The sequence below is a fragment of the Pongo abelii genome, chromosome 9, assembly GCF_028885655.2.
Source record: "Pongo abelii isolate AG06213 chromosome 9, NHGRI_mPonAbe1-v2.0_pri, whole genome shotgun sequence".
NCBI classification, from domain to species: domain Eukaryota; kingdom Metazoa; phylum Chordata; class Mammalia; order Primates; family Hominidae; genus Pongo; species Pongo abelii.
In genome coordinates, this window is record NC_071994.2 from 83,746,089 (window position 1) to 83,763,920 (window position 17,832).

The 17,832-nt window shown below is 36.3% G+C and overlaps 1 protein-coding gene across 2 annotated transcripts in view; it reads right to left on the reverse strand.

Moving 5' to 3' along the window:
• Positions 1-16,989, reverse strand: part of TENM4 (teneurin transmembrane protein 4) — a 3,040,222-nt gene extending 3,023,233 nt beyond the window's left edge. For both annotated transcript variants that reach the window (XM_054526090.2, XM_063711315.1), the window contains exon 1: positions 16,750-16,989. The gene's annotated coding sequence lies outside the window, so the exon portion shown is untranslated. The remainder of the gene's footprint in view (positions 1-16,749) is intronic.
• Between the last annotated feature and the right edge of the window lie 843 nt (positions 16,990-17,832).

The window sequence follows — 17,832 nt, forward strand, 5'->3', positions numbered from 1 at the left end:
CTCAAACTCCCTTGATACTTCCCTAGCCCACATTCTGGGTCTTCTCTCCCTACAGCAAACTGAAGATACACTGAAAATAAATTAAATATTCATCAACCTAAAAAGATCTTTTCACGTGTTCCCAGGGAACAGCCACAGGGAGAAATGCAGTAATATAATATTTTTTACAAACAACCCAATATGTCAGTATTGACTATAATATCCACTTGTTATATGTTATCTTTATTTTTCTAGAATACTGTAATTCATAACTTTAGTGTTTCTAGTTTGCTGTCTTTTTTAATTAAAAAAAGAAACTAAGTAGCAGCTACCTCTAACTCAGATAATTTTTACTTAACAATATAGACTCATAAAACATTACTTTTACCTATTGGCAACATGCTATGATTTCTATTCTTTGGGGATGACAATTATTTCACTTTTCAATGCTTGTTTTGTTTTTCTTTTTCTGGCCTATTCCGTTTATGTCTCAAAATATGTTCTTAAAAGCTTACCAAAATGCCAAATATCAGAGGCAAATAAGTGTCAAGTTTATAACTTATTGTTCTAGCAGTGGTATGCTGTCCTCACATTTGCATAAAATAATATTATGTTTATGAAATATAGTACTTATACCAAGGCTTTCTGAAGCTATTTTTTAATTCTATGATCTTTACTGAATGTAAGTTGAAATACTTTATTTGGACTTATGATGGACAGTATAAGTTCAATTTTATAGTACAGACACAAATTTTAGAATAAAAATATTTAAACAAATAAAATTACATACATACACACACACAGATATGTGTGTGTGTGTTTTTATATATATATATATATATAAAATCAAGGCTAAATTCTAGATTGAGCTGATACCATAAAACTGATAGAAGTAAAGAAGAAGCTAATTTAGACATGCCCACAATAAAAACAAGAATATGAAAGAGATGGATTCATGGTTTTGGGTCAATGACATAATTTTAATAAAAACTAAGAAAAGCCAAATTACACAACACACTGTCGTGTCCAAAAAATTATTAATTTATACTGTAAATATAAACACAAATATAGGCCAGCCACACTGAAACCAATGAGAGATAAGAATATAGTTACAGCACACATACCTGAGCTAACAGTGTTTATCAGGTGTGATTCAGTAAAACTCCTCTCAGTAATTAAGAGAATAGAAAAGTCTCCTGAAGATTGATGATGAGAAAAAGTAAATTTGTAAGTTTATCACCCACTTTACAACAATATTTTAGAATGGATTAGCATTCATAGAATTTGTAAAGATTTCAAGAAAGTAGTGATTATAGAAGCCTACCTGTGTTTATAAGAAGTCATGCCAACAATATATTTTTCTTTCACACTGGGTCTCTTAATAAGGAATTATTTTAAAAGGTAGTGGTTTCAGTAAAGTTTTGACAAAGTTTCACATGAGGCAGATCCTTACTAATAGAATTAAAGCATATAGAATAAAGGATATATAGTTAAATGAATTTGTAGTTTAACCACTGCTGGCAAAGTGAATTATTGCAGCATTGTCAAGCCAGAGGGAGACTTTCTGTCAGGATGTTAGATGGCATCCTATTCAAAATCATAGGTGCGAGTGTAGGTGACATAGAAGGCTTACATTCCGAATTGACTGATGCGAATGTGGCTGACTGGCTATGCTAATTAAGTTGGGTTACAGACTTAAGATTTAAAAAGGTCTTATTAGGTAGGGTAAAATAAGTTGAATTTTATTTGTTTTAAAAATCACATGCCTACTTGTACATGGCACAGTGGAACACAGAAGATTGATTTCAGTACTTGCCAATCTTCTGTGAATGTGATAATTAGAAAAACTAGCTTAAAATACTAATTTTTGTGCACCATCTCACAAACGTTAACTCAATAATTTTCATGAGTGGTTATTGGAAAGTTATTATTTAAAAAATCATGTCAGTAATTTTTATCATTGTGAAGATCTTAAAAACTGATCTATATGAAAGAGCCCTGAAACTCAAGAAATTTACAGAGGAGATATAACATACAAAATGTCTGTAAAACTTCTTTGTAAATAGTAAGTGGCTATATGCATTGGAAGGTTATTATTATTATTTGCCTCTAAGTTATAGGACATATATGATGAATTTTAAACATTGAAAATTGATATTTTCTCAGAAATGTTGACTAAGTCAAAACTGCCATGGTTACTTAAATCTCTGTCTTTTCTCTTATTCTCATATATTTTTAAAGGTAAATGAGACTGGTTAATGTGTCTCTCTACATTGGAGAGGTGTTTTAATGCTCTTTTCAATAGTTTTCTTTTTTTACCTAAGGCTATGGTTGGAGGATGTACCTAATTTGCTGACAAAAGAAAAAGTAGGGGGAATCCAGGAAATCTAAGGCACATCAGTCATACTTGACTACAAATGTGAAATCTGTGATGAGCCTAAGGAAACCTAGATAACATGACCAAGGTGGTCAGTGAAATCAGAAAGAATAACACGTGAGTTTCCCACTGTGCTCACGATGATGTTCCTCTAGAGTCTGAAGGAAAACAGACACACTTAAATTGACAGGTATATAAGCTAGTAATGGTATTTTCTGGTTTTCTGTTACTAACTAACTTTCTTTGTTCCTCAAGTCCTTAGCTAAACATTTTGTACTTCCTCAGTTATCCAACATCAGATCCCCTGAATCAAGAGGAATGTCTATTTTACCATTCTGCAGGCATGCCTGACCCTGCCAGGAAACATCCCATCAAATCCAGATTCTTATTTGCATTTGCCAAGCAGATACTTTACATCCAGTCACTGTAATGCAAAATATCAAAAACGTGAGAAAACATTGAGCATATTATTTTTCTTTTTGTATTGGAAATATTGTTTTGTTGTTATTGTTAATTTTAAGGAGAATAGTAAGGGATTTAAAAAAAATAACAGTGGAGGGTCAACCGAAAAAAAAAACACAACTCAGTCACAAGGAGGAACAAATAATGGATTGGAAACCATCAGCCTAAAATTAAAGAAAACCATGAATACATAATATAGTCATCATGTCAGAGGCATTTGAACCAAAGTAACTCCATCTTAAATAGGAGCTGAGTAAAATTAGGCTGAAACCTACTGGGCTGCGTTCCCAGATGGTTAAGGCATTCTAAGTTACAGGATGAGACAGGAGGTCGGCACAAAATACAGGTCATAAAGACCTTGCTGAAAAAACAGTTTGCAGTAAAGGAGTCTGCCAAAACCCATCAAAACCAAAATGGCGACAAGAGTGTTGGTCCTCACTGCTACACTCCAGCAAGCACCATGACAGTTACAAATGCCATGGCAATGTCAGGAAGTAACCCCATATGGTCTAAACAGCTGAGGCACGAATAATCCACCCCTTGTTTAGCATATCATCAAGAAATAACCATAAAAATGGGCAAGCAGCAGCCCTCAGGGCTGCTCTGTCTATGGAGTAGCCATTTTTTTATTCTTTTATTTTCTTAATAAACTTGCTTTCACTTTGCACCGTGGACTCGCCCTAAATTCTTTCTCACACAAGATCCAAGAACCTTGGGGTCTGGATCGGGACTCCTTTCCTGTGACATATTGCTGGCGACCACGAAAGGACTGTAGTACAGTAACCCTGACTCAACATCTATCTACCTTTGGGTAAGTGTTGGGGTCCTGTAACATATTTCTGGCAAACGACAGAAGGGAAGATACTGAGCAGACCCCTCAATGCAAAGGAAATAGACTGCAGCACTGATTGGCTGACTTTGGGTAAGTGGTGGGGTACCCAGGTAAAGGAAGGAATTGGGTTAAAGGCCCAATTTAGAGTAGTTAGAGTCTCTCCTAAGATAGAGTGGGTTAGAGGCCCCTCTTAATAAAAGGCAAGGACGCTTGATCGACCTTGGGTTAGAGACCCAACTTAGGAGGGTTAGAGTCCCTTCTAAGATTTAGGGGGTTAGAGGCCCCTCTTGGTAAAATCCCTCTTGGTTAAAAACAGGTTCAGCAGCGTGAGATGTTAACTGCTATTCTCTTTGAATTCACCTGCCTTGCACTCTTCGCTGATGGCTGTGGGTGACAGGGTTGGGCATGTACAAGATCCCGGGACATGGAGTTTTTCTTCCCTAAAAGCGGAAACTTGAGAGCTAATAGGATTGCTGGAAAAAAAAATCCCTTCACAACAGCAGCTGCAGCCACCTGAGCTTTTCATTGTCGCTGCAATGGGTGGGTCTTTCTCTGGCCTCCCTGATCATTTTGCCTTCCCTACCCTGGCACAGGCAATACTTTCCTTCTCTAGTTTCCCTTTTTTATCTTTTCTGTTACTCAGGGCAACCATCTTGCCCAGAGACCACGTGTTGAAACTCCAAGTCTGAGGTTGGATTAAAGATGATGGGGCCCATCTGGGGGCAAATTTAAGCCTTGCCAGTTTGATATTGGGTGCTAAGCAGAGTGGCTAAGGTCTCTGCTTTATCACACGTATTTTGCTCTGGCCAGAATGAAAAAATAATAATTTTCCTTTATGATACGTGTTGGCCCCCAGGATAATGGTACGGCAAGCCAGATCACTAGGGCCTCTCAGGGAATGAGACCCCAGAAGCCTGGAATGCCAGCAAAAGGGTAAGAAGTTCTTACCAGTCAGGTATAGGGCTTCTCTCTCTCTGTGCAAATGGTTGAATGAGTGGTAAAAATAATCAGTGTTTATCTCCTCTGTAAAGTTTGGATTAATGCGAAAAAGAATTCTGAGGCTAGTCTTAAGCTGGTGTATTTTGTGCTATGAATTCGTTTTTCTGTGTCGAGGGGTACTTTAGGATAAAACACAGGCTTAGAACACCTGTAAGCCCGCTTTTCAAGATGACCTAGCAAGCTGGTCAGTAATAAACTTGGCTACAGGTCTCTGAAACAAACAAAAAAACTGGATTAAGTCTCCACATTGTTTTATGTCCTTGGAAGCATCAACCTTTAACCTTAACCTTTAAAAGCTATCAACCTTTTAACCACGTGGCGGTACATTCTCTTAGTCTCCGCCTTCCAGAAAACAGGAATTTTACGGTTCATGGGCGTAGTTAGCTCTAAAAATTCTATTAAATAGTTAAAAGCCTTTGCAAGCTCGAAATTAACTACTCTAGAATCTTTCTGGGAAAGAAAACAGAGGTTGCCCTGTGCTGTAGCTCAGTAGCTACCGATTTGCACTTTCACAGTGGTGGTCTAGGTTCAATTCCCTGCCTAGAAAGAAAGTCGTTTGTCATTTAATAACTGTGTGACCTTGTCTATTCTCTTCCCCTCTGCAGATTCTCTCAAATTTTCCTTTCTCTAAGAACCTAGGAGGATACTTTTGGTAAAGTTTAGAAGATAGAAATATTGGCTGCTTGGCATGACTAAAAAATCCAGTAATAAGAGATCTGAAAGAATTTCTTTTTTAAAAAGTGCTATGGTTAAAAGTCAGCTTAATTAAAAGTGGATAAACAAGCTATAGATATATTTAAAAAGCCTTTATGTTTTTCTCTTCTTAGAACTTGCTTTTCTGGAAAAAAAAATTTCTTCTCAATCAACTAAATTATTTCTCTCTCTCTCTCTCTTTTTTTGCCTTGCTACTCTTGATGCACACATGAGAGATCCTAAGATAACTTCTAGTAGCCTGGAACTCCTTGGGAAAAACAGAGGAGGTGCCACAGACCCCATTTTGGGAAAAGAAAACCTCTGTTTTCCTCATGGAAATCCCAGGAGTTAAAAGTAAATAGATCCCTCTCAAAATCAAAGGCTCTGTTCTGTTTTGCATTATGTTATCTGATGGTTTTGAGTTTTGAGGATATCAGAAATTACTTTGCATTATAAAAGAGCTGTAGTGTGTAATAACTAGGTAGGAAATATACTTTAAGAGATGGCTAATAGTAGTTATGGAGGGATACTTGAATCTTTGCACACTTGGATCAAAGAAGCTTGCTCTTGGCCTCCTGGAAATAAGAAAACCTCCCCACCTCCCACTGGGAGATGAGACTACCATGAATGATGGGCTGATTACAAAATGGGCTGATTGGCTTTGGGTTGCCTTGCAATGAAATGCAAAGTAAAATCACTGCACTGTGTTCTCCTGCAGTATTTACCTCCTTTGGGGATCTAAGAACTAGTATAAATGGCACCCTTAATTTTAGGGATCTGTCTTTGCCTTCAGATGCTTATTTGTTGCTTATTTGGCCCAGAAACACATGCTTTCTTGGTCCTGTTCCTCCATGAGCCCCAGCCTGAAGCCAGTAATTCAATCAATAAACTGGCAAATGAAAAATCTTAAAAGTGCTAAATCTTCTGTCTGTGTATTTATATGTGTTGTATGTTGATATATAAAAGAGGTCTAATTAATTGGCTTAAAGAAATAAGCACTTAAATAAAATATTTTTTCAGAAAAATAGAAACTTTACTAATGACTTTTTGTTCACATGACTTTAGTAATCTTTTGGAAATAAAGACAGTTTTAAAAACTATTGGTAAAATAAAATGTCTTAAAAATGTAGACATTTGGTCTAAATTAAGGTCAAATATCAAATTTGCAAAATGCTTTAAGATCGAACTGTTTCTTTGACTTTTAAAAATTGTTCAATTTACCTACCTTAAAGCCGTTAGATTCTAGATAAGACCTGGGGACATATGGAATTAGCCATGCCCCCTAGCTATACAAAGAAAATTATAAAGAAAGAGATTTTATTTAAAAAAGAATCTTGTATGGTAAATTCTTGTCCTAAAATAAAATGACTGCTTGTTTAAAACGAGGGATGTTTAGGGCAAGCCAAGTAGTCCAAAAATGTCTCAGATGGTCTGTGTAAGTCATGAAAGGATTTGTGAAAGGGAATTTATGCAAGAAACGTACAATTCAAAGGTTCTTAGGCCTCCTAAATGCTTCATAAAATGCACTATGACTCGTACTGTACAACTTGCCTGCTTAAGTAAGGTAAGGCCTGGGGACACCTGAAGTTAGCCATGCCCCTAGCTATGCTGGAGAATCAGCCCTTATCTGCATTTCTACCTGGTGTGTCCTAGGCTAGGCCCCACACCTAGTACACAATTAAAATCCCTTACTTACCAAGGTTTTCACCAAAAATAAAAGTCACTAAAAGTTAACATTGTAACATGTAACTAACATTATTAAAGAAACAGTTTTACATGCAAAGTGTGTAAGGAAAGTAGAATGTACTTTTGGTAAAAGATTATAAGAAGGCATGAGAATGTAATTTTTTTTGTCTAAAGGGTTAAAAAATTGTTTTAAGTTAAATAGACTAAAGCTAAAGGTTTAAACAGTTGTGGGAGGTTTGTAAAAAATCAATTGTAAAATAAATTCTATGTGTGGACATTGGCTAAATTTAAAGGGGTATTATTCAGTTTTTCCATAAATTAAACATTAGAATTAAAGCACAACAGGTGTCTCTTAAAGCACTAATCTGCTCTTTCACACACAAAAAAAGGAAAGGGCTATAGAAAGCTTATAAGAATCTTACCTTATGGTTAAACATTAAAATTGGGTAAATATGTCTATAAGGTTTTATTAAAAATTGGGTCTAACATTAATAATACATTAATGTAAAGGTAAAATGTGGCTTATTTGGTATAAAAACCATACTGGAAGCATTATAAAATGTGAAATGGTATTGTGCTTTCTTTGGGCTGTATTTATATCAATATGTTATTGTTATATGTTCCAAAGTTATGGGCAACTCCTATAATTCTATATAACTTAGTGTATGTTATTAGTAATTATAATTGTTATGTAAAATTTTGTGTGCCACGTAAGTAACCAAATTTCCTTATCAATTGTGGCTTTAATAGTGGCTGTCCTAAAACTTTTTATCATCCACAGACAATTTTTTTGTTGTTTTAATCCTTTTTAGAAGGTGGTTTAAAATCAATTATAGAACTCTAACAGGTGTTCTTAAATGCAAATTTTCTGATAACTTTGGAAATTGTGACATCAGAATAGAGGAAAAAAACTTTCAAAACTCTCATAAAGAACTGAAACGTTCATAACTATCAAACAAAAGTTAACCTGCATGGACTAAACTGAAAAAGTCTAGTCTTTTTAACTTGCTTAAAACGTTTCTAATCCTTTGTTTTATTTTTCAGAGTCAAGAAAACTTTTCTTTCAAGGTATTTACAGCTTTTAAAAGTTAAATGTATTCCTATGAACAAAATTTAGAGCATATATTTATTTCTCTGTACCTGATTTCTCCAGAATTTGAAAACTAGTTGTGAGTATTCTTAACTTACAGCAATATAATTATTTGCATAAGCGCAGTAAGAATCTGTTTTTTTGTTTTGTTTTGTTTTGTAACAGTACACAATTGGAGAAATTGGTTATTTTACCAAGGCTTTGACTGGAATGTTGTGCTTTCCTTTGAGGAATCAAACTTGACTTGTAGAGCCAAGAAAAGCCCTTAGGGAAATTGGTCTTATATCTCGCCTACAACAGTCCTTCTTCAGAGTTTCTGACCTGTGGTAAGTAAAGAATGTCACTTTCTAACAGGTCCAGAAGCTGCAAGTTCTGGGACCTCAAGAGGAAAGAAATTTACCCAACTCATAAGTATTTAAGGGTACAAACCCATGGCTGGGCTCAGCTTTAAAAAGAGTTGTATCTAAAATTCCCTCTATGGAACAGAGTTCTGGGAAAGCCAATTTAAAAAGAGCCTGTATGAAAAATAGTTATTCTTGTTGCATTTTATACAAATAGTCCAAGTATAATAAAGCAAATCAGTCTTACCATTATTTGTCTTTAGTAAAAATGGGAAACCGGAAAAAGAAATATTATGTTTCAAGAACTATTGGTACACTTGTTATTAAATTCTAGTCTCATCAGTGGTTTTTAAGTTTGTTCCTGCAATTTAGCCTAACTCCACTTATTCCTGTGAATCAACCAGTGATCTCTGACTGCTGCTCAGAACAAGAGGGATGGGTAATATAAATATCTAAATCACTATTCTAATTCTAGGCACATTACAATCAGCTAACAACCCCATATCAGCTTAGTTCCAACAGTTGCTCATTTCATGAAAAGCCTTCTAATTTAGTCTGCTTGGAATAACTTTACCTATTTTGCTTTACTCTTGTGGAATATATTGTTGTTATACTCTTTGGGTAGGAATACAGGACAATCTTACTGAGTGTTTTCTTAAATTATATACTTATTCATCTTCCAAATATCATCTTTTGTCAAAACTCAAGAGTTATAAATGGACCTTACCATACTATTGCTTTCTGACTGAGCTCCTCTCTACCCTGAATGCAAAAGACCCTCATAGTTACACAGAAATATCATCACCCCTATTCAGCCTGAAGAAGTTACAAAAGATGGATCTTCATCCTTCTGCAACCCTTAGAATTAAGGGTTCTCTTATAAAAGAGAGGGGAGAAATATCAGTGGCGTTGGAACCAAAGCTACTCCATCTTAAATAGGAGCTGGGTAAAATTAGGCTGAAACCTACTGGGCTACACTCCCAGAGAATTAAGGAATTCTAAGTCACAGGATGTGACAGGAGGGCAGCACAAAATACAGGTCATAAAGACCTTGCTGATAAAACAGATTTCAGTAAAGGAGTTAGCCAAACCCCACCAAAACCAAAATGGCGACAAGAGTGACCACTGGTGGTCCTCGCTGCTGGACTCCCATCAGTGCCATGACAGTTTACAAATGCCATGGCAACTTCAGGAGGTTACCCTATATGGTCTAAAAAGGGGCAGCATGAATAACCCACCTCTTGTTTAGCATATTGTCAGGAAATAACCATAAAAGTGGGCAACCAGCAGCCCTCAGAGCTGTTCTATGAAATAGCCATTATTTTATTCCCTTATTTTCTTAATAAACTTGCTTTCACTTTGCACTGTGGACTTGCCCTCAATTCTTTCTTGTGCAAGATCCAAAAACCCTCTCTTGGGGTCTGGATAGGGACCCCTTTCCTGTAACAATTGTAGCTGGGTATGTGAAAAGATAATATATAAAAAGTATGCCAATCAAATCTTTATTGCTATAGAATGTAAGATTTCATCTAAATAAAAGAAAACCTTTTGAGTTGTTCTAAATGGCACATTATTTAGAATGATTAAACACTATCCAATTACCTGAGTATTCAGTAAGACAATTTATAATCACTTCAAGAATGCTTTATTTTGTAATATTGTATAGAGAAAAAGAGTGGAATAGTTTTCCAAATTATTGCTTCTATTTAAATAATCATGATGATAGTAATAAATATCATTATAAAAGCAAATGCATAAATCAATTCATAAATTAACATTACTTTGCAAAATGAGCCTAGAAAACAGAAGAGTTCATATTGCTACCCCTGCCCATTCACAGCTTCAATCAACACATTACTAGGCAGATATGCTTTCTTCAAAGCTAGAAATAAACTTAGAAATATGTCTTTCTGAAAAGTGTGCAGGCTGTCCCTGAAGGAATATACTTGAAGCCAGCAGCACTGAGATGTCCTCAGTCACTGTAGCAAATGAGGAAGGTCCAAAAATATTCTACTCCTTAAACAGGTTGATTTTTTTTTAACCATGTGTGATTTATGCAGAGAATCTGTAAAACATTCCAGTTCATTAAAAGTCTAATTTGCATACATTTAAAGGACATTGTGGAAAATAATTAACTACTGAATGCATCACAATTCAGAGTGAATGTTGACTGAGAATTTTTAGAGCCTTAAATGAAAAATGAGGAGGTTAAATAAGTATACTGAATTGGTAGGGGGAACAAAAAGAAAAAAAAGAGAAAAGGGGAGGGAAGAGAGGGGAGGAGGAAAAGAGACGAGCCGGGAGAAGTTGCTTTCCTTGCAATGCTTTGTATCCTAAACTCATGCGAAATAAAGAACTTTTTATTCCTTTCCCCTCTATTTTTTATGATTGAATAATTTTCTTGCTTTCTGGCCGTCAACTTGTAGTGTATTAAAATGATTACATATCTGTGTGCATGTAGCAAACCTATCTCACCAAGTTGTAGCTTAGAGACTTGCAAGGAAGGAGACATCGGCTTGTGAAAGTCAAACTAAATTCCAAGTTACGTTTGTACTTCCCATCACTGACATACATAGGTAAAATCTCAATTAAAAATTCATAGACATTTTAATAATTTTGAAGAGCGTGTACTATTTTAGTGGTAATTTTCTAAATGTTTGTATATTCAAGGATATTACCTGATATATTAAAACTTATTTTATTATTTTCTTTACCTTTCCTCACAATGACATGGGAGCTGGCTCTTGAATAGCCAGTAGAACGGTTTTATTATACCTGATTCTACTCTAATGATAACAAACAGAACCAGACATTTGAGCTTATTTTCACTATTTTAATCTCAAACAAGTGGAATATAACATAATAGTTTCCTGAGGTTAAATCGGGAATTATTATTATTGATTTAATTATTTGTTTGTTTGTGTTTTCAGAGACCAGATCTGGCTTTCTCACCCAGGCTGGAGTGCAGTGGCACCATCATAGCTCACTGCAACCTCAAACCCCTGGGCACAGTGATCCTTCCTGCCACGATCTGCTGACTAGCTAGGACTACATGCATGTGACACTACTCCTGGCTAATTATATTTATTTTTATTTGTTTTGTAGAGTCGGGGGGTCTTACTATGTTGCCAAGCTGGTCTCAAACACCTGGCCTCAAGTGATGCTCCTGCCTGGGCCTCCCAAAGTGCTGGGATTACAGACATGAACCACCACACCCAGTCTGGAAATTATTAATATCTGTTTGTATTCATACTTCAAGCTATAGATAGCTGCTTACATGTAAACAATAATTTCAAAACAAAAACTTTCTATTTTTTTAAAGAATGCACAGTGAATTACTAGTTTACACAGGGTGATCACCCAAATAAATAAATTTGAAGCTGAAGAACAACATGAATAAGATGAGGCTGTCTAGAGAGAGAACTAATTTAAGACCTAGAGAGTGACATTGCACATGTGATTCTAGCCAGTATTTTCTCTAAATAGTGTCATTAATTAATAGGTGAATTAAGGAATTAATGAACTATCTGCCATTTAACATCTCAACTTTGTCTTTTTTTTTTTTTTTCTTTTGAGGCAGAGTCTCACTCTGTCACCCAGGCTGGAGTGCAGTGGCATGATCTCAGCTCACTGCAACCTCTGCCTCCCAGGTTCAAGCAATTCTCCTGCCTCAGCCTCCTGAGTAGCTGGGGTTATAGTCACCTGCCACTAAGTCCAGCTAAGTTTTTTTTTATTATTCTTATTTATTTATTTTTACTTTTTAAGTAGATATGGGGTTCCACCACATTGGCCAGGCTGGTCTCAAACTCCTGACCTCAGGTGATCTGCCTGCCTCGGGCTCCCAAAGTACTGGGATTACAGACTTGAGCCACCACACTCAGCCTTGTCTTTCTATTTGATCCATGTAAAATTCAATTAAAACCAATTCTGGTTTAATGGGATCTACCCCATCTACACCCAAGTCTTCTAAACTGGAAAAAAAAAAAGACATCAGAAATAATGGTGTCCTTTATTTGCACAGTATTTTTACACTTACTATACATATTTAGAGAACTCCAGTTCCCAAAGACTGTTAACATCTGTACTTCCAAAGAGTTGTTTCCAGCCAAGAGACATGCCTCCTATATGAATGTCAGTTCTGACTCCCCACACAGAAAGATAGGTATAAGGAAAGATAATAAGGAAAGTAAAACAAGGGCTACTGTAGCCTTGGTAATTTGTTAGCTAGATTAGACTCTTAAAAATATATAGGAAATGATGCCTAATATGTATATTTTGATTTAGAACAAAGGCATACACACACATATAATTATATAATTTTGTTTTATTCTTTTTGTATGTTTTTTCAAGTATGACTATGCAAATACAGTAAACTATTTTTATATTTAAGCTATTCAAAATGTAATATTAATATCCAGTGGAAAACATGTAATTTCATTGCTTTCTTTTTGAAATGTTTTCTTCACTGAAGTATCTTGATACTTTAATATGTATAAAAATGTGTACAAATATTCATTATTAAATACATAGCAACATAAATGTGCTCCTCACAATGTGTACACACAAGAAACAAAAGAGGTGAAAGAGAGAAATCATATCAAATTAGAAAATGAAGCATAGAGTGAAGGAATTTGTACTTGTAACCTAACAATTGATTTGAAAAACAAAAAAAAAACCATTAAAGTACATTTTAATAAAATCAAACACCCCTTCGCAATGTAACAGAAAATTGGCAATGTCCTTCCTTGCTGTTAACTTGGAAGGCTGTTAAGAATAAAAGAATTACTCTTCTTTACCACCAGGTGGCTCACTTTCTATACCTATGCCTGATCAGAGATGCCACTGTGGCCCCCGAGACTGGAGATAATAAAATTCCCACTAGAGGGTGTTGAAAGAAGAAAAGTAATTCTTTCAGAGCAAACCTGAAGTCCTGAACAAGGAAATACCTGAGCTAGAGCTAAGATTTCCTCAGCAGCCTGGGAGACAGAGCGAGATCCTGTCTAAATGAAAAAAAGAGAACTATCCTACAGAGACAGAATAAATGAGGTGGTTTTAGACTAGGGACATTTAAAACCAGATGGAGACTTGTCTAATAACCATTCTGTGTCCAAGTCCAAACCGTTTCAGACTTCTCAAATGCATTCATAATGTGAGATGGGTATATGCGGGGGGTGGGGGGAAGGTACTGAGAGAGAGAGAAAAGAAGGCAACCTTGAAATAAAACAATAAATCACATTATATAATTTTGATTGAGTTTGGAATTAGAATGGAAAAAAATTAAGGAAAAGGGAAAAAAAAGCCAGCAAAGTTGAAAAATGTAATATGGAAAGGAAATTCGCTTTTCTAGATTAGCAAGATTGCTCTTAGCAATGAACCCCTTCCCTAAACTGCATTTTACTAGAGAAAATATAATAGGCCAGTAGTCATAGAAGCTTGTAACATTATCCAATGTATTGCTATAAAAAGCCTTACCATCTGGATCCTAATTCTCCTCAATATTTAAACTGCAGAGCATTTTCTTCTCTTCATCCTAATTTACAGCTATCACTCAAAGCAGCCCTGAAGGGTGCATGCAAAATGTGCCATTGTTAGAGCTAATATATAATCCAAGGTAATTTGGGGAAAATCACCTTAAGAGTATAACTACATGGTTTCCTCAGTATTCAGCACCTGTTTGCATTTCACAAAAGCTGATAGGTTTTCTTCTTTTTTTTTTTCTTCCCTTCCTTTTGCGCTGGTCAGCATTGGTTTGCAACGTCACCATGCACATGTAAAAATGCCTGTGGACGGCAACATCAATCCCACCCCATAGACTGGTAAGTACTGAAAGTTATGTGACCCAACAGCACTGAACATTGTTGATAACCCACTTCTTTGGCTTAATCCATAGTATTTATTCATTACCTTTATTTTAATGAAATTCTCAAAACACCAATTCACCAAGATGCCAAGGAATGGTTATCAGATGTAGGAGGAACAAAATTGTGTAAAAACTAAGAAGGCTGGTGATAGGAGCCAGAACAATGACAACAGTCATGATCTCTGGCTGTAAGCAAAATGAAATTGATTCCCTCTCAGAAAAGATAGCTTTCAATAGTGATCTATAATGTGCAAGTAATTGGCTAACTCTTTAACCTACCTCACAAATCTGTTCACCTGGGGAGAAAGGTGAGTGAGGAAGACCAAGGAGAAAGCTCACCCAACAACTTAATTAAATTACATTTCACTTCCACAGCAGGCCTGCTTAAGATTACATCTTTGGATCTTTTAGGTTGCTGGCTGAGTTGGACATCTTTGGCAAAACGTAAACAAAAAGAGGGTATCTTCTCTCTCTCCAAGATTCCACTCAAAGTGCACACCATCCACCCAACATGAAAAAAAGAATTTTGTCCTCTATCTCCTTCGCTCCTTCTGATCTCTCTATTTTACTAAGAGCGATATCAGCTGAGCCATCAGCTGCCACAGCACCACGGCGAGAGTAATAGAAGCAGGTCTATTGCAAGTTTGACTATGAATTAAAGCGTGAAGTAACAAAAAGTAAAGTGATGCTTTCTTTGTGTGTTTGTTGTTGTGTAGCAGACTAGACAATCTATTTTCTCAAATTACTTTATGAATATCCAATGTAGAAACTACAAATACTATGGGAGCTAAAGGCAATATCAGATAATATACATTAAATATTTGTTAGAGAGTGAAAGTCCCTATTGGATGCTGCAGAAGGATCACTTGCATTAAACATTGATGACAGTGAAGAAGGTAACTGTTCTTTCTTTCTACTACTTTCTAAAGAGGCAGCGGACAACCCGTGTACATGATCTTTTTGCTCAAAGGGTAGGTCCCTGGAGTTATCAAAGAAAGTACCTGGATGTTTGAGCTTGAAAATTCCTGACCCCAGGTGATAACTTGTCTTTTAAGCATAAATCTAGATCTGCCCCAAAGTTGTGTGTCACGCTCCTCCATCAGAACTGAGGTCATCCCCATCAAGACACCATGCCATAGCTTAGAGGCACTTCCCAGAAGAGTAATGAAAAGATGCTAATGTTTTTAAAAGTGTACTACACATACAAAGTGATGCTTGTAAAAACAGTCACAAAAACTGTGTCTTCTGATGCTCTGCTTACCACAAACTTCACTCTTGGTGCTAAATTGTGTGATAACCCAGAGGCACCATGAGCCTGCCTTGTGTTTGGGACTCATCCTCCAAAGAGCATTTTCTTTATGATCACTTCAACTCAACTAGATAAATTATGGTTATCAGTCTCTCATAAAACTCCTCGTGAAATTATGTCTATGAAACAATTAAAATGAATATTAAAGGGTACAGATATTAACAAGTTGTTGAAATTTTTCTTTATTAACTTTTTTACTCTGAAATTGGCTAAGAAAATATGTACAGTCAAGGAATATTAGGGGTGATAATTTATACAGATTAATATCACTTAAACAAGGAGACTCAAATCAATAAGCTACAGTTTTGTTTGGAGTTTTATAAATACAGATCTGTTAACTAAGAAACCTCTAAATTCACAACTAGATTCTAGCTCATTTTAGCAGAAGAAATCCTCCCCAGTTAATTATTTCTATGTCAATTAATCACTTTACCCACCTCTCCACAACAGAGTGAGTTATAGCAAACAAATACTTCCCCTCTTCAAATCCACATCATCCATATATGTATAAGAGCTCAAAAAGATGAAAAGACATTTGATTCCTAGGTTTCCTTGACAAATACAGCAATTTGCATGAATATTAAACTTCTGTGATTCAGCAACTTTCACTCCTGTCTATATCACTGAATGTTAAACGCCAAAGAAGAGTTTGAATTCATAGCTCCCACCACTTGGCTTTTATTTTACAAGACTGAGGTATGTTTTTCCCAGCAGAAGAAGAGCATTTAAAGGTCTTTAAATTACACATGCTGAGTTGCATAACAATTGTCAACTAACTGAAAAGGTTAGAAGCACACGCTCATGCTAAATGTGAAGTTGCCTATGAATCACAAAATGAGGCTGTCTCATTATCTGCAGAATATTTCTAAGGGTTGGGAGAGAGAAGTAGAGTTACCGTCTGCACTAAAACTTCTTTAATCAGAAGAATCCTGCTAAACTATCAAGCCCTTACTGTTCTGGTTCTTTAGCGAAAAAAAAAAAAGACTTTCTCAGTAAAAGTAAATGCTATGATTGAGCAGGTTTTCCCATACCTAAAACAAGAAATGGCAAGAGCCTACCTGAAAGTGGATTGTGAGGTAGCCGGCACATTAGAAAAGAAAGCGACTAGGAAGCAGTCTTACCTTCATTGTGGAGCAACCTCCTTCCCAGGCAGGCTGGCTTTTGGAAGAGTGTGCCCTCTTGCCAGGGCTGGCGAAGCAGCTGGGAAGAAGTGGCTGTCTGCCACTAGCTGTGACAGCTGCGTGTTGCCGTGTCCCTCAGATACTGGACTCTAGCGCTCCTCCAACAAATCAGGCAGTGGCCGCTTGTACCTCAGCAGAGGAAGCTGGGACTGCAGTTGCTAACGCTTCCTCACTTGTGGGGAAAGCACTGGTGTGTGTGTGTGTGTGTGTGTGTGTGTGTGTGTGTGTGTGTGTGTGTGTGTGTGCCGCGCGTACACTAACTGCCAGCTCTAGGCTGTGCCGATGTGTTCTGCATACTCAAAATGCTCGTGCCAGGAGGAATCTCCTCCACACAGACCCCAGCCTCCCCGCTGAGGAATCACAGTCCACTGACCTTGCTGCTGGGGAATCTGGCTGAACAGGGCTCACTCATCAATAGATTCAACAATCAATCAAATAAAAGAGATTGGATCAGCATCAGATAGAGACAAGTGCTTCCCCCATGGGTCCGGAAATTTTTTTTTTAAGATATCTCTATTCAACATTTTATATTTAGAATTGATTTTTTCTTCTCTTTAAGCCGTGATGTCTTGAACACAAAGTCTAATTGATGAGCCCCTAAGTTAAAACTTTTCAAGTTGTTTTCCCAGGCAGGATGGAATCTTACCTAGAAGCCAGTTCAAAACATTTATTCCAGAGACCTGTCAGATGCAGACTTGAACTTATAACAATCAAATTATGATGAGTTAAGCTAATGAACTGCTTCTAAAACCAGGGATTTCGTGTCACCATACATAGCAGAAATGTCTGGGACCAGAGATAAAATCTATGTTTGAATCCAATCTCAGTTTTCTTTAACATTAATCCAACGAAAATTATTAGGAAATCCCTGTGCTGAGTGATGTGCTAATAATTCTATGAATTTCTTTATAAGACACACTACCATTATTAAGTGCATAATCTTGAGTCAGTCATTTAAATTTATTGATCTTTAACTTTTTCATCAGTAAAATTGTAGGTGTTTCTATGATAAGCCATTTAGTT